Below are 27,109 nucleotides of genomic sequence, written 5' to 3'. Positions count from 1 at the left end.
GCACTGTTGGATTCTGAAGGAGGACTGAGCAGCAGATCCTTTAGGGTTAGATGTTGGTATTTGTGTTTAGAACCCCCCATGCAGGGTAAAAAAGGACCAGGGCATTGCATTTGGTGTTTGTCAAAAGAAATGAAACCCATTTGTCAGCAAACTCTGCTCTTGGGGGCTCAGGAGGTCTCTGTGAGGTGTGTGAGGTTCATGTGATGGTGCTGCAATCGGGGGGTCAGCACTTGCAGAGTTTGCTGCACTGCCACATTCATCCCTGGATCTGTATTTGTGCCATCTACATATTTAGATTTATTTCAGGAGATGTTGGCTTCTCTTTCATAATTGCTTACCCTAATGCTGCTGATGAATTCCCACTAAAATTGCCTTGCCCAGAAAGATTCCAGGATGAGCCTGGACAGCTCACCTGCTCTCTGTGGCTCTTCAGAGTCCCCCACACATCCCTGGGATGCATCCAGCAGCATCACAAGGCTTCCAGGTGACCACAGGAGGTGTTCAAGCCACGTGAAATGTGGTGTGAACACACTCGTAAAAACCTTTAAGCAGCAGCCCACGGTGTGATTGCCTCTGATCATTCTGAAAGAAACTTTGTTGAAGATGTTTCAAAGGCTCCCATTGATCAGATGTATCATTTGTGATGCAGAACGAGTGTGTTTACATCACGATGCCCAGAGGAAGCTGAACTGCAGTGGGATTTTCTTTAATGTATCTGCCCCATTATTCTCAGTTTTGAAAACACACATGGCATAGATTCTTTTATTTGGACAACCTCTGCTCTTATTTAAAGTCCGTTGGTTTACACTGGGTTGGTTTGGGCCCCTTAATTAGTCAATCAGCCATTAAAAGTTTGGGATAACGAGGGTGTGGTTTTCCAGGGCAATCCCAGGCATGCTGGAAATCAGGGCTCACAAATATTGTGTAACAAGATTTTTATGGTCTCTTCAGCTTCCTCTAACCTGTTGTTTCTGAGGTGTGGCAGTGACTGTCCCAATCAGGGTCTCTCAGTCTCTTCCCTTCCTTCTCTCCTGTTTCTTGCTCTATGACTATAATTGAGGTATTTTGTTTGGAAAAAAAAAGGAATAGAGTTGAAAAATAGCCCACAGAGTGTTTATTTTGTATCCCCAGATTTTTGAACTATATTAATTTAGGAAGCACTTGCATGTAGCATTTTATTGCATACTAATATTCATACTTAAGCTCTTTATTATATTATGTATATTTGTATAAATTATCTATAATCTACATCGTAAACTGAGCATTAAATAAAAAATTATCTTCTAGAAAAAAAGCTGGGAAAATAATTTTTTCATTATAAAAATGCTCTTCTGTTTTGATAGAAAAGCATAGAATCTAACAAATCAGAAAAATTTTAGTGTTTTAATTTGCAGCTTCCAAAGTATGTAGAGATGCTCCAGGTTTCTCATTAGGTTGCAGTGAAGCACTTGCAAACTAAACCAGGAGATAGGGACACAATGGGGGAATAATTCTTGATTTAGATCCTTTCTTGGATATAAAGCAAGGACAACCACAATGGTTCCTCTTAGCTATAACCCTACATTGAGTATTTTTTAACTTTTTATTTTTGCTTCTTAATCTATGGCAAAGAACTTTCATATAATTTTTGTAACTATTTAGATGTTAGAGCTGCTTTGTGTAATTGCCCACGAGACAGTCAAGCCGTATTTCCTTTTTCTGTTGCTTTTATACCAAATTGCCCTTATAAATAGGTCAGCTTGTTTGGAGTTTTATGAAAATGCTTTTGAACAATTGTCAGACAAGCCTAGAAGTGACACAAAATGTATTACTGGAAAGCATCAAGCTGGAATAAGGCCCTCAAGGAAGCAATGCATTCTCATCATGCAGTGGAGGAAAGCAGAAACAGTCAGAGAAGTCTGGGATTCATTTTGCTTCTGCTATTTCTTTCTCACACAGTCCAAGAAAAAGAGCTTAATCTGAAAATAACAAAGGCCAGATCTGTCATTGCTGGTTAGGAAACATGCCCAGAACTCTGCCATGTTGGTCACGTGTCCCTTGCTCATGCAGGCACCAAATCAGGGAGGATCCCGTGCCAGGATGTGCCACACGTGCATTGGATTATCAGCTGGGAACAAATTACTGCCCAAAATCTGTGGCAGGATGGGACACTGCAGGGGGGGGAAAGACCAGCCCCACACAATGCTCTGCTGATAGATGCAGTTTTGCCTTCAACCCTGCAGTAACTGTTGCACAATTCATCAGGAAAATGGCAAGGGTTCAGGGCTGTGTCTGCCAGGAGGTGATTTCTCAGGTAAACAGGAGGCTTTTGCCAGTTATTTAATTGGTCTTGTTTTGGCACACACTTGCTGAGAGAGCTGGAGCAAAAGAATTCCAAACATTAAAATCGATGTCCAAGAAGATGGACCCAGTTGTTCTGCAGGGTGTGCACTGATGGAGTCACTGCTCCCCTCTGCTGGAGGCAGAATAAAAGTAGATTTAAACCCCCTGAAGTGCCTTTGTGAGTCCCAAGCCCTGGGACAGGCTGTAGCTTGGTTATCCCATGGGGGAATGTCAAACTGCCTTCAGTGTGTTCCCAGCTTGGTTAGGGAGTTCAGGTGGTGATAAGGCACAGACCTTCATTGGCATCTGGGCACATCTGCCCATGGGGGCACTAAGGATCCTGAGATCAGCTCAGTTGGTTAAAACTTGGTTTTAATAATGCCAAGGTCGTGGATTCAATCCCCTGTGTGGGCCATTGACTTTAGAGTTGGACTCGATGATCCTGTGGGTCCCTTCCAACTCAGAACAGTCTGTGATTCTGTGATTCTGCTGGACCTGCTGTCTGAGCAGGGGTCAGGCACACCGTGTTGGGCCAACAGCTTGGTTGTTTTGGGGTTTTTTTTCCCCATTCCTCCTCCAAGACTTCCCTAGAGATTTCTCTTGCAACTTTACTTGTTTTGTAGCAGGCTAAGAACGTGCAGAGAGCATTGCTGGCTGTGAGAAAGAGGACAAAAAGCAAAGCAAAATCGTTTCACATTAATCTTATTTTACAGCTTTATACATTTTTCTTATCAAGTATTCACACTTTGCTTCAAGTGAAGAACAGTATGATAAATTCATTTTTGTTTTGTTTCCTCTATAGCACAGCACTTGCCCTGCAGGGAGAATCAGCATTTCTGGATCACTTGTTAGCTGCAAGTGCATTCATTTGAATTTTACCATCGATCTGTTCTACCCTGTGACTCACTTTTGTGGTGCTTAATTTCTAACACACTGCTTATATACTCCAAAGAATGTTGGGTTTTTTGTTTCATTGCCCACCTTAATCCTTCTCTAATGAATAAGTTCAGAGCCAAATGCTGCCTGTATGGATCAATATTCCATGGAGTAATTTTGCAAGCAGACAAAATGGTGTGTTTGTGAAGGGTAAACTGATGAAATTTTAGTTAGCAGAGACAGAACAGAATCCCTTTGACTGCGAGTTAGAGGATGTGGGAACACACTTGCACTGCCCCAATGAAACATGGGGCACTGTGAACAGATAAAAGCCTGAAATATTTTAAACAATGTCTTCTCTTGTTGTACAGTGTGGAATTGAGGCCCTTAACTATTTTCAGATGTTAAAATAATTCATGTCTTGTCGTAATTCTGTCCTGAAAATATCCCAGTGCTGTGCTAAAGACCAGCTCCTCCCCCCAGGGACAAGGACTGAGGAGGTGGGGAGGTCACCACCAGGCAACTGCTGACACAGGAGCAATCTCCAAGCCTGACAGAGAATAGGAAATCCCCTGAGAACTCCAGGAATAGGGAGTCCATGTGGCTGGGAGGTTTAGCAGCATTTCTGGCAGCAGCTGCTGGGGGGGCTCTGCTGTGCAGAATAACTCCCTGGGTGAGGGGCAGCAACAACAAGCACCAGCCTGGAGAGAAGCTGCCCTGGCAGTTGGTTGGATGTTTGCACAGTGGCACTCAGGGCTGTTTGCAGGGTTTGTGAGCCATGGGACACCTTTAGCAGGGCACCTGCCCTGTGTTTGCTGTTCTTTTCCCTCACCCATCCATGACGTGCCCAGGAGTTGGAGCAAACAGGGAGAGTGTTTTGAGGGAGCTGCTGGGGGGAACAGCCAGTGCTAAAACCCAACCAGTTCTCAAGCCAGCTGGGGAAAATGGGGTTCATGCTTGATCTAGTTCCAGTTCAGAAAATGCTCTGATTTTCCTCTCTGCCTTGCAGTTCCCCCTACCTGTGTGCTGGCTTTTAATGGAGCTGTGGCCTCAGTGCTGGGAGCCACCCTTGGCTGGAATTCCAGAGTTCACAGGACTCTCTTGGGCCATCAGACACAGTCCCAGGATAGAATTTCTGCTATTTTACGTATCCAAAGGATCTTGCAGAATATCTTAGTTTTTCCTTTGTTACAAAAGTACAATTAGGAAATCTACTGGTGCTCAGAGTGTTTCTCCAAACTGCCCTGACCCCTCATTAGTGTGTGTTCTGCAGAACATTGTTCTTTTGCAGGGCACAGGTGTTGTTTTTCTTCTCCCACCACACTTAGAGGCAAAACTGAGATGTGGAGGGAATCTGAGAGCTGTTCCAAAACTGAGTCATAGATGCAAATGAATAATAAGAACATGGATAAGCTTACTGAGAAACAAATATAAATATTGTACAAAGAGAGTTCTGTGCCATTGGATTGCATACATCAGGTTATCAAGACATCATGTAGTTGTTTCATTTATTCCAACTTCTTTTCATCCTGTGAACAGCTGTCCCTTTATTTCTAAAAGCTACTTTAATGTGGCAAGGGTGTTTTTTGTTTAATCTGCTACAATACTTCTTTTGTCTCCTTGTCATACTCCCAGCTTTAAAATATTAATCCAAGCTAACAAAGAGAATTTTTGATGTATTCTAAAATCCTGAATGCAATGTATAATTTAAAAATGAAAACATTTTATTAGGTTATGTTCATATTTAGATTCAGATATGTTTGGCTTGAGTTAGGCTCCTTCTTGGAGATGGTTTTGCAGAAATAAATATTTATTGGGCATTAACAGTCTCCCTAAACACAACTACTTGCTACAGTGTGTGAAGTGTCCTTTCTGTGCCATCTTAATGCTGAAGCTTTGCATGCTCATGCTCAGAGTTGAAACTCTTTGCCCAGTCGGTTGAAGTTCATATTCCAAGTGGAAGATTCCACATTCAGTTCCAGTCCTGAAGAAAATCCATATACTCTCAGGTTATGTTCTTCTCCTCACATGCCTGAAACACCCAAACTGAGAAACTTTGCCACCAGATTTGCATAAAGATGCCAAATGCAAAGAAAGGCACTGATCAGTGAATATCTTCTAATTTTTCTATTAGAGAATATTTTATTTTGAGAGTCACTGGGTGATTCTAAGTCTATTTGTAATTCTGGACAATTACTGAAAAGATAATGAATGACTTCTGAATCCCAAAATTTCAGATACTTCAGGATATCTCAGTTCTGGTACACAAGAATTATGAACCTGTGTGGTTTCATAGGGAATGCTACACATAAAAATATGCATAAAAGCCATACAGCTTATAAAAAGCAGTTGAAAATTAATCATTCAGAACATCTGATATGGCACATTTGCAGAAATTGTGTCTGGCTGGAAAGTGACTTACCAGACAAAAAAAACCTGGTTGTGCCTTACCTTAAAAATTGAGGGTACACAAGCAACTTTATCTATTATTTATAAACTCATCTCTTGGTATTTAGATAATATTATTTCACAGTGAAAGGGCCTCAGAAACAATTTGAAATGCTATTTTCTTATTTCCAACTTAGAGCAATTAAAAGGTACAAGGAAAGAAGTACTGTGGAATTCTGTTGTTACAAGCCTCGACTTCCCTGGTCTGGTGTTTTCAGGAGGAAGAGAAACAAAGGGGAAACTGTGCTGGGATTAGCTATTTGTAGCATTTACTCCTGTAATTGTTCTGCAAATGGCTAATGTAGGGTAGGTCACAGGAGACTTGTTCCAGCAATGGTTTCAGTGGTAGAGCTGCAGGATGTCATTAGCAGAGCAGCTCTGCTGTTCCAGGGCTGCTCCAAAGCCTCCATGGGAGGGATGCAGCCAGAATGGGCTTGTGCTGCTGGCACCACTCCTCACACCAGGGGTTTCCCTTCAGGAAGCTCCTCTTCCCTCAGTTTTCCAAGGTGTGCATCTTTTATCTCCTGCTCCACATGTGGTCTGTTAAACCTGCTGCTCCTGGGCTAACACAGGACACAACACATGGGCTAAAAGGCTGGACTGGAGAGCCAAGAAAAGAAATGGGACAAATTAAATCTCTGGGGAGGAGATGTGATTTCTCACCTGAGATAATATCAGACTTGATAGCTGATAACATTGGGAGATCAGCACTTGGCTGGAGTGTATCCAGTTGGGAAGTTGGGAACCATAACATGTTTGGAGACATATTTAGAATAGAAATGATTTTCTGCTGAAGTGCAAACACACAGTTGAAAGAGTCTTAATTCTGCTGCAGCCAAAGCCATTCCAGGGAACCTCATCCTGATTTCAGTTTCCATCAAAGCATGTGCCAGACTGAGTCTGCCTCAAGCTTCCTCAGGCTTGTTTGGCCTCTGAGCCAGAACAGTTTGTACCAGGCAAAGCTTTGACCTCTCCTGGTTTCCAGGCCTGTAACATTCTTCAGGAAAAGCCTGTCCATTGGAGCTGTCCATGCCTTTCTTACAGAGCAGCATCAAGAGCTGCAGAACCAACAAGCTGCCCCCAAGCTGGGTGAGAACTGACTGGGCTGAACTGTCAGGTTGCAAAGACTGACTTGGGTGTGATTTTTGGATACCCTGTCATAAGATGCCTTTGATGCAAATGCCTTGACTAGGGTAGCACTTGCATTTAAGCCACTTACCCCTCCCAAAGCTGCTGTGCAGCTCCAGTGGACAGAAACACAGAGCACTGTGGAAGGAGAAGAGAGGGTGAACTCAGCAAAGCATCCTCTAAAAGCAGGACTTTCCAGCTCATTGGAGCTCTGTTTGCTGCATGCTCAGGAGAGCACTGGAACAACAGAAAGCTCTGCTTGAGTGTGTAGCAAAGAAAAAGACAGCTGTTGTGCTGTCTTCAGCTAAATGAAACCTGATTGCTGGGTTGGTTGCCCTTCTCCAGTTATTAGAGTGACCATCTGGGAAGTCAGTAACAATTAGTCATTGTTTGGCCAGACACTGCCAGGAATCAGCTGCCTACATGGATTTGCAAATAAGCTGGGGCTTAGCGTGAAATGAAAGGGGAATTTATTTCCAGGACAGAATGTGCATCTCTGAGCATGAGGGAATAATTTTATACTCCAAGAGAAGGCTCCATGAAGAACTGTAGCTTTTAACTATGAGCCTTGACCCTTCCTTCTGAGATTTCTTTTCCCACTTTCTTGTTAAACTAACTATTCTCATCCCATGCCTTGTAATGACCAAAGGTTCAGAGGTGACCTCAACACTGTCTAGAACTCCCTGAAGGGAAGTTCTGGCCAGGTGGGGGTTGGTCTCTTCTCCCAGGAACTCAGCAATAGGACAAGGGGGCACGATGGGCTCAAGCTCTGCCAGGGGAAATTGAAGTTGGAGATCAGAAAAAAATTCTTTGCAGTGTGCTCAGGCATTGGAATGGGCTGCCCAGAGAGGGGGTGGATTCACCATCCCTGGAGACTTTTAACCTGAGATTGGCCATGGCACTGAGTGCCATGAACTGGTAAAGGGACTGGAGTTGGACCAAGGGTTGGACTCGATGATCTCAGAGGTCTTTTCCAACCCAATCAATTCTATGATTCTTCTGCTGGACCCGGGAATGCTGCAGGTCCACAGGAGAGAGGGGGCAGAGCAGGGGGGTTGTTCTGGGCACCTTGTGCTTGTTTCCTACACACCAACACTCATCAGAGCTGGCAAGGAGTAGCCAGGGAAGGTGGAAGGGCAACAAATGAAAAAAGAAAACCATGATAGATCTGTGGCTACCTGGATCTACTGCTTTTAGCCATTCCCTGCTTTGCAGGAAAGCCAATTGCATCTGCACTGGTTGGGGGTGTGAGTAGTGCATTAGGATAAGATTCCCAAAGCCTCTTGCCCTGCAAACGCAACTGTGTCAGCAGGAAAGGGTTTGGTCCTTGATGTGCCTGCTGTGGTGTGACACATCTCCAAACAGTCTCACATCTGGGGTCTGTGCTTGGCCACCAGTGCAGGTACAGAAGGGCAGAGGCTTTTCTGTTCATCTCAAACTAAGCTGTTTGTTTTCCTAATGAGATAAATTAACAAATGTGAAAGCCTTCCCTATAGGAAAAAATTGCAGTGCAGCCATCTGGGACCTGTGCTGTTGGCTCTGGATGTTTAAGTCAATTAAAACCCAAAAGGCAAATGTATTTTAAGCATGGCCTATTGTTTTTAATCCTTTTAAATACTATGGATTTTTATTTTATTCCTTTTAATTTCTTTTTGGACTTGAAGAGGCTTTACATTGATTTTACTTGTTATCTCGTTTCAAGTACCCTTTTATGTTGTTTCTTCACATCGTTTGGATTGCTTACCTTTCAGCTGTGAAACCACAAAGGTGTACATTTATTTTCAATTCTGTAACATTTCTTCACCCCTTTCCTTTATTTTATCACTGTTTTCTGTTACCATATGTTGTCCTGTCCTATCCATTTCATCTTCATATTAACACATCTCTCTTGTTCCCTGTAAATGATAAGCTTTTGTTTATATCTTGTTGTGATACCTCAATAGAAATACTCTAAATTATTCAGTTTTAAACTTCGAGGTCAGCACTAGAATTGGGGTTAAGTAAACAAGCAGTAAACATCTTTTGATAAAATTTCAAGATGTGCCACCTACATGAATACAGGACAGATTTCTGTGTCTACATGAGCACAGATTTTGCATGTTCACAGGAGAAGCTTTGAGAACCTTGGTGTAACCACGAGCCCACTGCTGATAACCTGAAAGGAGGAAAACTCAGTGATCAGGTGCACATTCAGTGCTTTCAGAATTACTTGGCTTGCTTGAATAGAATTAAGTGTGTGAGGGGAAAGAACAAAACACAATTCAGATACGAAAAATAAAAAGAAAGCAAAGTGACTGAAGTGTTCATGGCAAAAGAAGCACTTTTAGTCTATAAAGCAGATTTCAAGGTTAGTCGAGTGTGCCAGTTCATTTATTCTAAACCTTCTGTTGCTTAGATTTTAATAATCATCCTGTACTATGATAGATTATTGTTAATATGAAATACACTGGATAAAATGAATAGCTAATGGTATCACTTTTTAAGAGCTGTTGAATGCTTTCTTCAAAATGGAATTAAAGAGCTTGATCCTTATGTAACTGTTCTGAGTAGGCTGAGTGGTAGCAAGGAAAAAAAAAGAGGAGTAGGAATTGAAATGTTTTTAGCCATTCCCCTAAAAAACAAGTGTCTCACTATTCTAGCCTTGCTAATTAGAACCAGAAATGTAAGGCTGAGCCTTGTTCTGTCTATGCAAAGAGCAGAGGCTTGGGGAAGAGGCACAGATGGGTGTTTAGCATGAAGGGAATGCCTGGGCTGCAGAAAACCCCCTCCCATTGTTGGGACTCATCACATTTACTCTCCCATCTGCCCCAAGTGGAAGTGGTGTCATGCCAAAATCAGCAAAGAAAATTCTTTTGTGTTGCTGCACCTCCATTGTCCCAAATTGTTTCATTTTCCAGGCAAAGCAGTGATGAAGAACTGTCAGAACAACAGATGAATATCAAAATAGGTGATGCCTTCAAAAACACTCTCATGGCATCTCAACTGTTCTGGTGCATTCAAGAAACTTTGTTCCACCTTCAGTTCAGTTCCTAAACAAGTCAGCCTTTTATAGCCCTTTCTTCTCCTTCTGTGAGGGATGGAAGACTCTTACAGTGCCTTAAAAACCTCAGAGAAGCTCCTGCTGTGCTGCAAATGGGACTCTGCAGCAGCCACTTCTCCCAGCCCCATCTCCTGCCCCCCGTCCCAACACAGCACCTCGTTTCTCTTGACAAAATCAAATTGTTCATTGAGAGAGTGGGATCCTTTTCTTTTCTTTTCTTTTTTCCTATCTGTTGAAATGCTACTTTGAAGGGGAGTTCCAGCTACCTACAAGCCTTACTCAAACCACTGGCAATCCTCTGTGTTACAAAGTGAGATAATTCCTTCAAAACCAAAGCCCAGCAGGAAAAGATAAGGCAGTGAAAGGTTACATGATGTGCATACACACGTGCTGTGTCACTGCAAGTACTACAAAGGGCTCCTTTATCTTTCCTCTTGCTCAACAATCCCGTTGGGCTGTGGGATAACAGCAGTGGAGGCACTTTTTTGGGGCAGAGTCTCTGTTGGCCTTTCCTGGGACACATTCCCTGTTTGTTGATTTGCTTCTCTGTGACATTCCTGCAGTGTGCAAAGCCCTCTCTGGTGCTTGATGTGATCACAGGTCGGTTTTAGGAGTGTCTTTTTGAGTCAATAATTCTTCTAAAGCATTGGAGGAAGCTCTTGCCAATCCCCCTTTTCTAGCTGTGTGTTGGCCACATCTGCTCCTCCTGGACGAGCCCAGAAATCTGGGAATGAGGTGCAGAGGGAGCCACTCTTGGTGGCACAGCAGCTTTTCATCTCCACATTTAACTCTGGCTATTAATGACCTCACAGGCCAAGATGGATAAATTGCACAGAACAAACCACTGGGAACAGGGTTTTTTTCAACCTTTCTAATATTTAGTCATGCTGAAATGACTTAGTTTTAAAAAACTTTGAACTTGTGGTCTTTTGACCAAGTCAACACCAAAAATCTTCACGAATGCCCAGTTGTTATCCTGACCACTAATTCAGGAGCCAGAACAGAAAATAGTGTGTTCAACATTTTGAAAGCTTAGCCCAGACTGCTGGAGAGCAAGTTAATAGTTTGTTGAGGGGGTTCTTAGTTGTCAAAGTAGTAGATTTTTCTTGGGCAACTTGGATGTCTCAGTAAATCAAATTTCAGTGGTGTCAGGAGAAGATTTCTAGTGCAATGTACCTGCAAGAACAATACAAAAAGGTGACACTTTTTTTACACAAAATTGCATGGAAAACTATATATTGTTTCAGTACCTGTTATTTCTGACTTTTCCTGATGCTTCTTTCTTTGTTCTTCTCTCTCCTTAATGGTGCCTCTGGACAAAGAAAACAAGGTGTGGAACACCTGCAGTCAGAGCATGAAATAGAAATTATCCATGTTAATCTGGGAATATTCTCCTTAAATTTAATTCAGGGATCCAGATAAGGAGTTTCTGTAAGAACAGGGAGCAGGAAGGTGTCTGGAAGGACAAACTGTAGGAAGGTTTCTGGAAGAACGGGCTGCAGGAAGGTGTCTGGAAGGACAGGCTGCAGGAAGGTGTCTGGAAGGACAGGCTGCAGGAAGGTGTCTGGAAGGACAGGCTGCAGGAAGGTGTCTGGAAGGACAGGCTGCAGGAAGGTGTCTGGAAGGACAGGCTGCAGGAAGGTTTCTGGAAGAAGAGGCTGCAGGAAGGTTTCTGGAAGGACAGGCTGCAGGAAGGTGTCTGGAAGGACAGGCTGCAGGAAGGTGTCTGGAAGGACAGGCTGCAGGAAGGTTTCTGGAAGGACAGGCTGCAGGAAGGTGTCTGGAAGGACAGGCTGCAGGAAGGTGTCTGGAAGGACAGGCTGCAGGAAGGTGTCTGGAAGGACAGGCTGCAGGAAGGTGTCTGGAAGGACAGGCTGCAGGAAGGTGTCTGGAAGGACAGGCTGCAGGAAGGTGTCTGGAAGGACAGGCTGCAGGAAGGTGTCTGGAAGGACAGGCTGCAGGAAGGTGTCTGGAAGGACAGGCTGCAGGAAGGTTTCTGGAAGGACAGGCTGCAGGAAGGTGTCTGTAAGGACAGGCTGCAGGAAGGTTTCTGGAAGAACAGGCTGCAGGAAGGTTTCCTGAGAGCCAAGACACGAGGCCACACTGTGGTTCCTCTGACCTCCTTGCCTCGAGCTCACTGCTCTCCCTAAGTATTTCTTTTTGCCACCCAACTTCAAAGAGCCAAGGGCAAACCTTGTCTTGTTTGAAGGTGGTGGCAAAACCCTCCTTGAACTCGAACAACATCAAATTTTCCCCATAGGAACATCCAGCCCTTGGAGAGGGTTTGAAGCAGTTACACACAGCAAGGTGCAATTCCTGCAATAGAGAACAAGAAGCCATTCAGCCATCTGGAAATGTGCTTACAGCTCCTTCTGAAGTTTATCTCCAAGTGATGCCATGCCTGCTGGAAGGTTCAACCCTCCTGCATCTGGGAAATTGCTTTGCATGAAGCTGTAGCTCTCAGGTGCCATGGCAACCCTGTTTTCTAATCTGATCTTACATTTCTACAGTGGAATGTTTAAAATATTGGTACCTTCTCTGGGTTTTGATTTATAGGTGGGAGTAAAGTTAGGGATAGCAATTTAAAAGGCATATGATTCTGTAGAATTAAATGCTTTCTTTTTTAGATGGTATGCAGCAAATGGTGTCTTATCTTATTTTCTTATGAAAAGTGTTGATTGGCTGATTACAGATGTGTAGATTATAGCTGGCATTTGAGGTCCTAATAGCAAGGAGCATTTCTAGATGCAGTGTAGGACATTTTCCTTTGAGTCCAGATAGATTGTGGAAAATTCAATTGTTTCCTGTGTTTCCCCCATGCAGAGCACATATCTAAGTATCTGACAAATTCTGCCTCTTAGTGAATATATTTAGTGTCTCAGCAGCATGGAGATAACTTTGCTGGTTTAAGAATGATTCTGAAAGACCTGCTAACATGCATTAAAATTGCTCTTTTCCAAGAAAGCCAAAGATAACACTTAGATTTTTAGCCTTGTATTGTATCATGCTCTTAATATAATCTCTAAGTCATTATGTTTCCAGAAAGGTTGTAAGAAGAAAATCCCATTGTGCTTCAATGCTTGTGAGTGTGAAATGTGTCGTGGTCAGTATGAAGCCTCTGTTATCAATTGAATTAAACTGGCACAGAGCACATTCTGCAATTCAGATGTGCAGGAATGGCCCTGAAAGATGTCAAGCTCAATTCAGCTCAACATTTTGACCCGGTGCCCACTGCACATCCCTGCCATGGAATCACAGCCTGTGCCAAGACACACACTTTGAATGTGCCTTCAGTTGGGTTTTATAATTGGACTAATTGGGGGTTTAGGTGGAGGGAGGACACAAAGGAACTCTTTGCATGAGGAGAAATAAAAGAGCAGAAATATTTGGGCAGCATTATAATACATCAATTAACTTTTTAATTAGGTAGCATGACTTGCTGTTTTGACCAAAGAGCCTTCCTGGGAACTTCATTCTGGTCCCTGCATTGTGCTTGTACCTTAATGAAAGCACAGGCAGTGCCCCAAAGAGAGAAGAGCAAAGTCAGCTCCCTGTTTCAAAGATCACTGAGCAAGAAGCCCTGACACAGCAAGAGAAATGAGAGCAAAGTCCATTGTGGAAATCCCAAAGAGCCTTTGTGGATGAGGAATGCAGGAACCCCATTTGTTCATTAATAGGGAAATGTTTGGAGGTGAGGTTTGGTCTCAGTCCTGGATGGGGAAGCAGCTTTGGATCAGTTTAGCAGAGCAGGGATTCGTGTTTGTGTTGGCAGTGATTGCTTGTGTTTCTACTGAATTAGGTTTGCCTTGTCTTTATGTGTACAAAGGCAGTTGGCAGATGACAGAAATGTGTGAGTTTTGCCATGGAATGTGTAGATGACACAGAAGGGTAATAAAATCCCTGGAGTCTCCAGCCTTTATTTTGTTATGTGGTTTATAAACATTTTAGCCATATCCCTTTCTCTCTCTTTTTTTTTTTGTCCCTTCCTTTTTGAAGGGAGTCAATTGTCATTCTTGAAAGTGGGTTTGTCTAAGCTACAATGTTGATAAAAGTAGTTTGTTTGGTTTTTTTTAGCTGACATGCTGTATTGTGCAAAGTCACTTTGGATTGTGTCACTCCTGGTGAATTGTATCCCAGAGTAAAGCAAGACTGATGCAGCCTGACACCACATGCCACAATGTGATTTTTCAGCTATAATTCTGAGCTAATTTGTTTTTCTCAAAGCTGTAAATTCCTCAAACTCAAGCTTTCTGGGAAGAGGGAAGCAGCTTTGAATGAGTTGCATTCATTAGAAGTCAGCTTTGCTAAGGGAGAAAATAAAGCTGTTTTCTTAGCTTGAAACTTTTTTTGAGACCCTCAACTTCACTTTTGTTACACATCTGCAAACCAAGAGTGAAGTCACTGCAACAAATGGCTTACAATTGTTAAAGCAGAGCAACCCACATGAAGTTCAAGTCCTTAGAAGGAAGCAGGAAAATCCACATTTTGCAACTAAGACTTACTTCAATTCAGTCTTAAATCTCAAAGTTTTGGCTTAAAGAAATGGAAGCTTAAGTTGTGCACAGAACACTGAGAAAGGAGGTGCACACAGATTTTCTTTGCACTTGGAGAGGTCTGTACATGAACACCAGAAAGGTGGATGGCTGAATTCCTGCACTGCTCTTTCTTCCATCTCTCTCTCACTCTCATCCAGTGCCACTTTCTGCTGTGACCATGATTTTATTGTAACATGTAACCGTGTGAAACTTTGCTGACTCTCCAGGCTTTGTGCTCTTCTGAAATCAGATTGAAGGACCGTGTTCAATCCTAAAACACAGTTTATGCAACAACCACTCACTCTGATGATACTCCACCAGTGTGAGCACATTGAAATTTTCCATTCAAGTCGAATGGTAACAGTTTCCCTCTCCTGGAGATGTCACAAATCTGATATTAACACTGAGTGTGTGCCTTGCTTTATGGCTTACCTGGAAAGAACCTGCTTGCAGCCCAGTCTAGGGATTATTAGCTCAGGCTGTATCAGCTTCATTTTTTTGCTTCAGCAGCTCCCCAGTTCAGTCTCTGGTATGTCAGCAAATTTGACAGCTGTCACAAATATGCCAGGTTTCAGATAAGATACCTATTTTCAGATCTGCTAACACTCAGGTGCTGGAATTTCAAGTAGTTCAGATTTTTAGTAAAGCAGATAATGTGTCTGAAACTATTTGCATTTTTCCCCCAAAGTGCAGATTTTTCTGCAAAGATTTTCTTGCCTCAGTTGGAAAAATCCCCTGGATTCAGTTTATTGGAGTTTGACCACTTGAGTCTCTGTGTATAAGCAAAACTTTCTCTTTGTGCCTTCATTTCCACTCCCAAGATCACTAAAATTGCTGTTTCAAACACACCTTCCAGGAAATCAATAACATATCAAGTGAGACTTGGTGAGGTTTGTTGATGTAACTGGGTGAGGCTGCCAAAATCTGCAAGAAGGAGTTGTTGATGTTGGGAGGGCAGCAGAGCTGGCTGTGGGGGTGTTCAAACACTCACCTGCATCATTTGCTGGGTTAAGAAATAGTTGCTTTCTGTTGGATCATCTTCATGGCTTTGGGGAGTGAAAAGGGTTGCTGGAGGTTGGGAGGTAATGGGTGCATGCACCAGAAAATCAAAGAATATTTACCACTGAGTTGGTATCTTCAGCAGAGAAACCCAATTCCTACTGGCAGGGGGGAAGAAAATAAAAAAAAAAAAAGTAAAGAAAAGAAAAAAAAGATGTTTTCAGTAGTCAATTCAGGGCAATGAAAAAATCTGCCAGTCTGTGGCAGAGCTTTGCAGGGTCAGCAGAGAACTGCATCAGCAGCCTGGGGGAGGGAAGCTCACCTTGGCATGGCAGAGCTGTGCAGGGTTTGTGTGACCTGGGGGTTTTGGAGGTTGTGGTATTTTCTGTGCTTTCCACTTTAGAGCTGTCAGGTGTCCATGGAAATCTCTGTGTTTTCATACAAATGTGAGGAAATAGACTCATTTCCTTTATTAAGATTTCAGTCTACTGTATCTTGATGAATTTGTTCAGAGAAAAGATTAAACCCAGAATGAGCACTTTCCTCTAATGAGACAATCTATACCTTAACTATTGCAAAAGATCTGAGATATAACGAGTGCACATTTTCCAAAGTTTGTTCCGCTCAGAACTTTGGAATTCTATTATTTCTGATAAATGGTACTTGATGAAAGCTCTGTGTGTTGAGCTGCTCAGGTCTCTTGGTGTTTGGTTGTGGGGGACACAAGCTCTGAAGTGCAGTGAGTGCTCTGATCCTTTCATTGCCATCACAACTCACCTCGGGAGTGCAACCCCCTGGAGATGAGAAAACTTTAACTGGGGCACAGTCACAGGCCATGATTGTTTCTTTGTCTGGGTGAAGTTTGTCTGACAGCATCACCTGATTCAGCCTAATCAAGTGTCAGATCTCCTCAGGCATGAAAAAAGATGCATTTAGTATCTTGTGAACATAAATAGTACCTTTTTTTTTCCCTACAGTGTTCACTCACACCAAAGAGATCTTATGTGGCCTTTGGTGCTTTAAATTGTTTGAAGATCACAGACAGAAAATAAGAAGTTTGGGGGTGAAGTACAGCCCCTGCACACAGTTGGGGTTCCCTTCTGGCAATAGTGTTTCTTTGCTGTCTCCAGCAAATCCCTTGGTCCTTCTGCAGCTCTGTTTTTAATACACATAGTGTGTATTTCAAAGAAGTAAACTTTCCAATATCCTTAAATTTCATGTGTCTGCATGAATTTCTGATTTACTAAGAAATACTCTGAGAAAGGATTATACTTTGGTGTGTGGTTGCCTAAATACATGATTCAGTTGCAGTTCCCAGTCTCTTGGTGCCTGAGAATTTCTCATTTGTTGCTGCTCATTGACAGCCATGCTTTGGTATTCTGATTTCTGTGGTGCCAGCACCGGAGTGAAGAGCACACTCTTTTCCCCTGTGGGATGCCAAAAACCCCCAAACCTCCCAATGCTGAGGAGCAGGAGGAGGAGTTGAGGTGCCTCAGCTCTGCTTCAGGAGGTTCTGGTACTCACAGATGAGGAATGTCTGGTAATTAGTAAGTCTCTTTGAAAATGCTCTTAACTCTGCCTAAAATGCAAATAATGTGCATATAATGGCAATACAAGACAATACAATTAAAAGGATGAGAAAGCCACACTAAATCTGCTAAGAGGCAGATGAGCCTTTCCAGCAGAGCTTCCCACTGGCTCTGTTGGAACAGATCAAGGGGCCAGGCAGGCTTAACATGCTTGGCAGAACTTGAACCTGCCCCAACCAGAAAAACAATTCCCATTTATTTGGGGGACACGTGTGAGACCAGAGTGTTACCTCCTGTATTTGGCTGGTAAAGCAAAGCCTTCCTGCTTCAACAGGAGGGAAGTGTCCCCTCAGCTCCCCTGGGGATTCAGTGGACATGTTTCAACATAAAGTATCTTCATCCATGGAATTTCACATTTCAGAGCTGTCTGTAAGAGCAGGATGGGGATTGTTCATTTGAGGTTACATTGGCTGGGGTGAGCAGACATTCCTCCTAAGGACTATTCATGATATGCATCAGGTGTCTCTCAAAAAACTGAACTGATGAAAACTGGCAACAATCATCATTCCTTCCAAAATTTATGTGCAGTTACTAATGCTCTGTCTCAGCCTTTGTGTTCTTGGCGTGTTCTGCCAAGGTTAAAGAGTTTGTAAAAAAGGAAAGGAAGCCCCAAAATACACTGGGAATATCAAACCAGTAGGAAAGGGGGGAGCATCCCTTTTTTCTTGCTCTGAGTCAGTGGAGATTGACTGTTCAATAATAGCCTTTATTCTCTTCTGAAAGGTGTTCAGGAGCTATGGAAACGATTTCTCATAATCTTGTCTTTTGTTTCCCTTTCCTTGTTTTTATTGGCAGGCTTCTAATTTATTAATTGGAAAACTGTCAACATTTGTTAATGTAGTATTTCAAACAAACACATAGAAATAATCTTAATAAGTTTGGATAAGCAGGCTGAGTAATTATTTTTTCCCTTTGGAAGTTTAATTAGAGAGGGGTTTATAGAAGAGTTTTTGCTATCTGCTGTAATAGTAAAGGTTTGGGTGTGGATTGTCTTCTTTCCTTGGTGATTTTGAATATTCCTGAGAACCTGTGGGATCCTGATAAAGCATTTCTTTCCCTGGATGGAGGAAGGTTTCTCCTCTGTCCTCAGCAGTGCTGGGAGTTGCTCTCCCTCCTGTATCCCCTTGGATCAAGGCTGTAAAGTGAGTTCCTTTGGAATATGGACATCAGTGAGCCTTGTGGTGGTGTCTGGTGTTATTCATGTTAGTGTGACAGATGGAGGGGAAATCTGTGGGGACACCCAGAACTCACTGCAAGGAGAATTCTGATCAAACCCCTAAGCCCAGCCTAAATCCTCACAGATCTGCCTCTTCCTTGTGTGCACATTCAGGTCTCTGACACTCCTCAATCTGATACACAAATGTCTTCTCATTTCTGATTTCCTGCTGCTGTGAAATTGGTTTCATTCTTCCTCAGGTTTAATGTCACATTTTGTCCTTTTTATTTCATTTCAGTAGATTTTTATCCTTGCCCAGGGACTTGGGAAGTCAGAAGAGAGCAGAAGTTTTCTGTCTTTCACAAATGATGGAAGTTAGGATGTCATTGCCTCAGAATCCTTGGTCTCTTGATAATATTTGTACCTTCTAGTTTGTTTTTTTCAATTATAGAAGCAAATATTTTGCCTGCACAAACTTTATTAATCCAAAATAACAGAAAGCAGAACTAGAAATACTGAATTCCACCCTTAAAAAACCTGCAGAGACTTTTCTTCTCCCTGTTGTGCCTTAGTTTGTCATTTCTGTGTAATGTGACTGCCCCTCTGAAGAGTCTGATTATTTCTGATGAAGTTCCCTAAACTTTTGAGGTGAAGGACTTGCTGTAAAACCCAAGTGTGTGTTTGGGAGCAGTAGGAGAAGGGGCTGTAAATGGCAGATTAAGCATGAAAACAAGTCAGCTGCAATTGAACTGCACTACAATAAGTGGACAGTTAAAATGCTTTTTCTGCAATGGAGAATGGCTGTATTTCTGAACCTGCCTTTTTAATCTATTTTTCTCTCTCCTTATTTAAAAAAAATAAATAAACCCAGTGCCATAAAGCCATTGATCATAACACACCTGTGCACAAAATATCTATTATTGCAAATTTAGAATTAACCACCTCTGGCCTTTGGGAATGGCACCTCCCCACTGATGGGCAGAGATATTTAAGGAACATGTTTCTGTCCTGGCTGAGATGCAGCTCCAGCAAATCTGCCTGCCCTGGGAAATGAGGGTATGGCTTCAGCACTTGCAGAGTTGGCAACCTGGCACATGCTCATCAATCAGGTCCTTTGCCATTCAAATGGTAATATTTGCACCAGCAATTCATGTGCAGATGGAGGTAGAAGTTGTACCCCAAAAATAAAGCCTAACATTTGAAAATGTGCATTCTAAATGCAAGCAATTATTCATCACCATATCCCATCCATCACTGGTGGTACTCTGGGAAAAGGAGTAAAAAAACAGGGAAAGGCACTGCATGTTTTTTAGATGAGTTCTGAGTCCTGCAGCAAACAGGTTTAGGTGAACAAGGTGAGAAGCTGTAATTGTGCAGAGTATTAACATGAACATTCTCCAATTCTAAATGAAACTTGGAGCATTTTCTGACAAAATAATCTGTTTCTGGCGTTTACAATTATGTTTTCTGGACTACACAACTAGTCCATCTTCTTGGCTTCTTTGTTCAGCTTTTGGGAACAAGTCCAGCCCAGATTTAGACATCTGTGGGATTTCATACAGTGAATATTTCCAGCAAAGCCAAAGGAAAATACCAACATCTCATAAAAGAAGAAATATGCACAAACCTGTGCAAGTTTGTGGCCTTGATCCCTGAGACAACTCCCAGCTCCAGCTGGGTCAGGGAGGTTTATGCTGCAATTAATGTTTGCTTCACTGGGAGAATGATTTTTCCACCTTCTGGGGAATCTCCATTTCTTTAAAACACAGAGACCTGAGGATACCACCTTGGGAACAAGCCTGCCCTGCACTGTCATGAGGGAGCAGGAGGGTGAGAGCTGCAGCTGCCAATGGCAAGAAGGTGGGTTGGACCCTCTGGGCCCATTATAGTCCATGAATAGCAGTTCTTGAAGCCTCCGTTTCTCAACCACTCAAAGTCATAGAGGACCAGCCACACTTTTGGAATTGTGTTGCCAAAGAAGTCAAACAGCTGCAGATGATGGTGGCATTGTGCTTTCTGCCCAGAAATTAAAATTCAGAGGTCCATTTATTGCTTGAATTTTGTTCCATTATTCTTCCTTGCTTGCCTGGGGGAGTTATAAAGAGAAAAAAAGACCAAAACAAAAGAGGCTTTGCAGATCAATTCTGATTTCTCACAGGATGCCACTGAGCTCCAAACAAGGAAAACTGACCAGCCTTGGGTCTTTTTCTGTAGTTTTATGGTTCTGAAGAAAACCATTAGTTGCTGGGTTTGCCTAAAATCCAGGCTGGAGCCACACAGGCCAGGCAGGGGCTTTGTTTTCCCCTGCTCCAGGATGAACAGCAATGTGCTTTCACTCTGACCTGCTGGAGGAACCACATTCTGTGATCTACCAAGTGTCCTCAAATTCTGTTGACACCAAAGAGGGTTTAGATCTGCCTGCACCTTCCTGAGCCAACCCAGGGTTTTTCAGCCTCTCCCCCAGCCCTGGGGTGTCCCTCTTTGATGGCTGCTCATAACAACTCACAGCACCCACTCCAAGGTTTTAGCAAGTGACTGAAAGCACTGGAGACAGAAAAAGGAGGCTTAAAATCCACCTGTCTTGCAGGAAGCTGATCCTTTCAGCTATGAGATAAATGGCAGTGAAACCTTCACAAAAGCTGCAGCTTAATGAGGATCCATCAGGCAGAGCTGCTCACTGAGCCAGGAGAGAGATGGGAACAGGCTGAGGAACAACCCTGGGACCAGCCTGGGCTGGGCAGAGACAAACAGAAAGCCTGAGCAGGAGCTTCTTAAACCCCACAAGCAAGAAGGCCAACATGCTGGCAGGAAAAATGCAACTAGTTCTACTGATTTTGTTCACAAAACCCATTCAGTTAATTCAGCACTGAAAAGAACTTGGAGTGGCACGAAAAACAACCACAGAACACTCTGAGAGTTGTTGTCTCGCTGAGGCAAAGACATTAAGATTGGATCCTGGCCTTGCTAGGAAAAAAAACAGGTCAGTGTGGCATAATCTGCTTGATATTATCCATGTACTTCAGGAGAATTACATATTGTTTTCTTGACAGGAAAAAAGTAACAGCAAAACGAGGCATTTTTATGTAATGACAATAGCAAAAGAGCAAGGACACAGAAATTTCTGCTTTGAATCAATCTTGGTGAAAGTGTGTTTGACATTGATATGAGAAAAGTGCCCCAGCAAAGGCTTGCACTGCACAGCTCCTCCATCTGCTAAGCAGCAATCATGAGCTGCATAATAGTGGGAGGTTATAATTGGAAATGTCTCTGGGTCATCACTGGGGGCAAAATTTGTTTGAGAGTTATCGAGTTAATCTAATGATGCCTGTAAGGAAAGCATGAAACTGCATTAGAGACAATGCAGTGATTACCTCCCTTCCCCACAAAAAAAAAAAAAGATAAATATAAATATTTTCTGAGTTTCTTTCATGGTAGATTAGGAAATAAAGCATCATGCATGCTGAACATTTCACAATGGGACTAAATTAAATTGCAGACAAAATACTGTATGGCCAATAGCAGATATTTTAGAAATCTAATTTCTTGGAAAAAGATAAATGCATAAACAAGTGTTCTGCTTAAGCTTATTAAGCATCTTGCTACATTTCCCCTCTGGTATCTTTGGGCTATGATTTTTGAGAATCAGGAGTAATTTGGGCTGTGCCCACTGCCTGTGTTTTCAAGCTGAGACGTCTCAAGAAACTAAACTTCTTTAAAGAGGGGTTGCACCGTTTCAGGTGGTTTGTCCTCAGCTGCTTTTCCCTTCTGCTTTCCCTCTAGAGAACCTGACAAATTCCTGCACAGACAGCAGATCTCTGCAGCTGATTACCTGATCATGCCTGTGGGAATCTTTCCATGTGCCCTCCCTTCCCCATCTTCCTCCCCCTTCCCATTTTTCCTGGTTTTCCTGTCTCACACTCTTGGTGCTGAGATGGTCAGAGCTGCCCATCATTTGGGGATTTCCATGCTCAAAATAACAGACTTGTGGCCTGTCCTGTGTTCAGGTTGAAATATTTCCTCATATATGTCCTAGGCAGCCAAATAATTTCTTTCTGTTTTGTTCTTTTTCTTCTTGGTGCCCTGAGTTGTGAGATCTCACTCTCTGCTTTGCTCTGATCTTTTCCAGGCTCAGGTTACCTGAAAGTCTCTGCATTACTTGTCTCAGGAAATGTGGAAGTCCCTGATCAGATGGGGGGTTAATTTTTTTTTTAATGAAAAATTAGTGGTTTCTATCCTTTGTGAGAAACAAGGACCTCAGTGGAGGTGTTGCCTTGAAGAACCTTTCAAGGTCTACAGAAGCCCCATAGAGGTTGGAGTTGAGCTCTTGAGCAGTTTGTTCTTAAGACACACCCCTGCCTGTCTGGGACTGTTGGCAGGTACAGGACAGGGCAAAATGTCACTCCAACTGCTCAGCTCCAGGAGGAATTTTATCTCCTCTTAACAGGTTTCATGCATGTCTGTGATCCCTGGTGGGCAATCACCTGGATCTAATTCAGAAATCAGCCATGTAGGGGTCCAGCTCTCCTTTTAAATCTCTTCTGTCCTATTGCTCAAAACTAATACAGCACAAAAGGCAAGTGTAGATATTGTTCAGTGGGTAGCAACAACATTTCCTTGCTAATCCTTCCTCTGAGATGGCCACAAAAACTCAATCTCCCCTTTAGCCTTTTCCTTTGCTGGAATACAATAGACTCAATTGTATTATTTTGTGCCTGTGCAGTGCAGTGCTGGCACCTTTTGTCAAAGGGCACCAACAAAAATGTTCCTCTTTAGCTTGTAATAAACCCTTTGTCCCCAGGATTTGTGTATTGCAGACAAGGCAGGGGAAGAGGAAAGACCTTAGAGTCTCTCTCCCCTGTCCTTTAAACAGGAATTTTCCCTCATATTAAGATGCAGCCCAGGAGACCAAAGCTATAAATGTGCTTGAGGGAAGGTGTTTGTAGATGTTTTTGAACAGGATGCAGAGAGGAATTGAATGGTGTTGACCTAACACTGCTCCTCCTAAAGTAAGGGGTTTATTGTTGAATTCAGTGGGTATTGAGTTAAACCAAAACAGAGTCTTTTGAAAATCTGGCTTAGAGTTTCATCCTGATGTGATTTTAGCTGGACTACTGATTTCAGAGAGCTGAGTTGTGTGGGCTTGTCCCTCCAGAACACGCTTTGAGTGCCTTGAGTTCCAAAGGCAAGCAGAGAAATAGTTATTAAAAGCCTTGATGTATTTATCTGTAAGATGAGTGGTTTTCCCTGTCATCCCCTTCAGCTGTCATTCCCCTGAACCAGATGAGGCAGCTGAAAGCTGCCAGAGTGCCAGAGCCTTTCACACACAGAGCTGGGCACTTTGGGATGCAGCAGAGATTGTCCCACACACAGCTCAGAGGGATGGGGATCCAGCAGATGTCTCGGTGTGGCCACAGGTCCTGGAAGGTTCTCAGAGACTCTTTTGCTCAGCTCTTTGAGAACATGTCCCCTGCATTCTCCTTGCCACTGAGATTAGTCCAGTTGGTTAAAACCTGGTTGTAACAATGCCAAGGTCATGGGTTCAATCCCCTGTGTGGGCCATTGGCTTAAGGGTTGGACTCGATGATCCTTGGGGGTCTCTTCCCTCCCAGAATAGTCTGTGAGTCTGTGATTCCTTCAGCTCTCACTCATGGTAGGAAGGCACAAGCCCTGTTTGTTGGCCACCTTTTCAGGAGCACACAGGGAGATCTGAAGCCTTCCTCCTTCTGGAAAATCATGGCCCTCAGGGTTTGTATTTTCTGGGATCACGTCACAGAACCAAGAATAGAACCCATGTCTGATGAACCATGAATAAAATTGATATCCATTTGAAGGGCTAATAGAACAAGGTCGTGAGAGTCCCCTGAGATATTTGGAGTGTATCCTCCAATCACAGCAAAATTAATACAGGGCAGCTGAAGAGCTTGGACAAAGTGACTGGCCTTCCTGGAGCCAGAGATGGGACTTGAAGGGTGGGGAAATTCTCCCTTGGTATCTATAGTTTTTTCTAGTCAAGGGGAAAAGAGGAAGATTTGTCTTTTAAACATGACACAGATTTTCTATGAAAATATTGGTGTATCAGCTGGGTGAGATGAAAGGACTGGAATAGTTCAGTGAATGCCTTTCTACCTCCAGTTATCATGGTCCTACTGACCATGTGAACTTGAGGTTATGATGTTATTTCTTGGTAAGTTACCACATGTGTCCCTGAGACCTGAAAATCAAGACAAGTATTCCTGTCTACTGGAACATAATGCAAATTAATTATAATTTTCAGTAACAGATGAAGGGAATCACAGTGGAAAGGTTAGCACAGAACACAGAAATGGTCATTTATACACAGACAGATGTGTTGAGATGTTAGAAAGCCCAGAGGTTATAGATGAGTGTAGAAGAAAGCCTAGTTTGGGGTTATTAGCAGTCCAGAATCAGATAAAATTTCCCATGAAACAACTGTCTGAGTGAGTTTCTTCTTACTTGTGACATTCTCTAAAGAGCACCAGACTTCCCTTTCAGTAGATTACAAAGGAGTGTTTTAAGGAGCCATCAATTTATTTGAAAACATAAAAACTAGAAATGCCAAAACACTGGAGAACTGTTGCTTCTTAAACTAATTTGGCAACCACTTCACCGTGTTGGACTTTGTGTCTCAGCACATTCCTGTGTGAGCAGCAACCACTCTGCTTTCCAAGAATGTCTTGGAATTCCAGCCTGCTTCTCTGGAGGTATTTGTATTTGGGGGGTAACAGTGTTCTGAGGAAAAGCCCTCGATGGAACTGCTCCTGCTGTTCTCCTGAACTCAAGGGTGTGGATGTTGTGCAAAGAGAATTGTTCCAAGGTTAAATGGTCTCACACATCTTATGTGATTTTCGTAGTGGCTCTGCTAATCTTTTTCATTTTTTAATATGGAAGACATTTGTTTGAGCTTTCTTTAATCTTTATTTTTTTATGGACTTTGCCCTTTTTAGTATTTAAGCATCTGAAAAAGAATTGGTCTTTTCAAGCTAATTGATAATCTAAATAGTTTGGTTGTAAAAAATAACCCAAAGCTTGTGGGCACTTTTGAGCATTTTTGTACCCATGATTTCATCTCAAATCTCTTAATTACTGGACCTCCTCATAAAATATCTCTGACAGAGTAAGCCAATTAATTTTATATAGCAGCATAAAACCTGCACAATATGTTGAATTAATTTATTTGCCACTGCTGAAAGCCCAGTACATGGATGTGGCCTCCTGGTCTTGAGAAACCTGAGGTCTCCAATATTCCCACTGTGGTTTGAGGCATTTCTTTTCCCTTATAATGCTGTATGTAAATGACTTAGTGCTCAACAAAGCAGCAAAATTACAAAGTCAAAAAAACTAAAATGTCCTTTTCTCAAAATTATTGCGATTTAATAGTAATTTTCTCAAAAATCTGTGTTTTTCTAGTAAAATAACTGCATCAGTGGAACAGGAATTTGACACTGAGGCAGCAAGAAGGACAGAGTGGAACACTAAAATTTTAAGGGAAATGCCTCGAAGTTACAGGGTGAATATTGATGCCAGTGCTAATAGAGACATGTTCCCAACATGAAAATGAGAGATGGGACTGAACAACAGCATCAAGTTCAACTTTTTCCTACTGTTCTTGACCCAAAGTTCTCAGCTTTGACCCTTCCTAATTAAAATGTGGTGTCACGTAATAACTGCGGCTGCTGCTGGAGTGGCTGCTCTGAACGCTGGGGCTCTGGGCCCTCCTCATGCTGAAGGTTCTCAGTGGATTCCTCCTAATTGTCCAGCACATCTCTCTGACCTGCCCCCTGTGCAGCCCTGGGGTGGCTCCTCTCTAAGGAGGACACCACAAAGCCAAGCTCTGAGCCCTGGGGTGTCTTCTCTGCAGGGAGGACACCCAAAGCCAAGCTCTGAGTCCTGGGGTGGCTCCTCTGTAAGGAGGACACCACAAAGCCAAGCTCTGAGCCCTGGGGTGGCTCCTCTGCAGGGAGGACACCCAAAGCCAAGCTCTGAGCCCTGAGGTGGCTCCTCAGCAGGGAGGACACCCAAAGCCAAGCTCTGAGCCCTGGGGTGGCTCCTGTGTAGGGAGGACACCCAAAGCCAAGCTCTGAGCCCTGGCGTGTCTCCTCTGCAGGGAGGACACCCAAAGCCAAGCTCTGAACCCTGGGGTGGCTCCTCTGCAGGGAGGACACCCAAAGCCAAGCTCTGAGCCCTGGGGTGGCTCCTCTGCAGGGAGGACACCCAAAGCCAAGCTCTGAGCCCTGGGGTGGCTCCTCTGCAGGGAGGACACCCAAAGCCAAGCTCTGAGCCCTGGGGTGGCTCCTCTGCAGGGAGGACACCCAAAGCCAAGCTCTGAGCCCTGGGGTGGCTCCTGTGTAGGGAGGACACACAAAGCCAAGCTCTGAGCCCTGGGAATCTCCCCGAGCTGCTGCTCCAGGAGCACCTGCACACTCTGGGACTGAGGTGGGTGGGCAAAGGATGTTCATGAGGAGGCCATGAAGTCTCTTCAGCTTTCCTGCCCAAAATTATACCCCCTCTCCCCCAGGAAGATTTCTGGCTTTGGGATGAAACAGCAGCAAATGCTGATGCTGTGGAAGAGGCTCATTTCACACATATCTGTGCCAGAGGGGATTTTTTACTGTTTTTATAAACACAAATCCATGTCTTTGCACTCTCAGACATGTATATTTTAATTAATTCCTGCTCCTGAGCTTAATTACCTGCTATTCTATCTGCAGAGAGTGGCTTATAGCACAGAGATAAATTGATACTTTGTCAGGGTTCCCAAACATCTTCAGGAAATTGTAAATCAAGTGGCACAGAGTGTGGGGTTTTATGACTCAGCCATTCCCACCAAATTATGAAGGTAACAATACATGCACCTCTCTCTAGCCTTGAGTAAGTAATGACTAACTGAGAATATTTTCTGAGTGACTTGTAACATTAAAAAGCACTAAAATTACTTATGCCAATAAGTATGTTCTAGTTAAACTCTATATATTATTTAAACAGTTTGGTTACTGCT

The sequence above is a fragment of the Pithys albifrons genome, chromosome 18 (assembly GCF_047495875.1).
Source record: "Pithys albifrons albifrons isolate INPA30051 chromosome 18, PitAlb_v1, whole genome shotgun sequence".
NCBI lineage: Eukaryota > Metazoa > Chordata > Aves > Passeriformes > Thamnophilidae > Pithys > Pithys albifrons.
Note: the sequence above shows the minus strand (reverse complement) of the source record.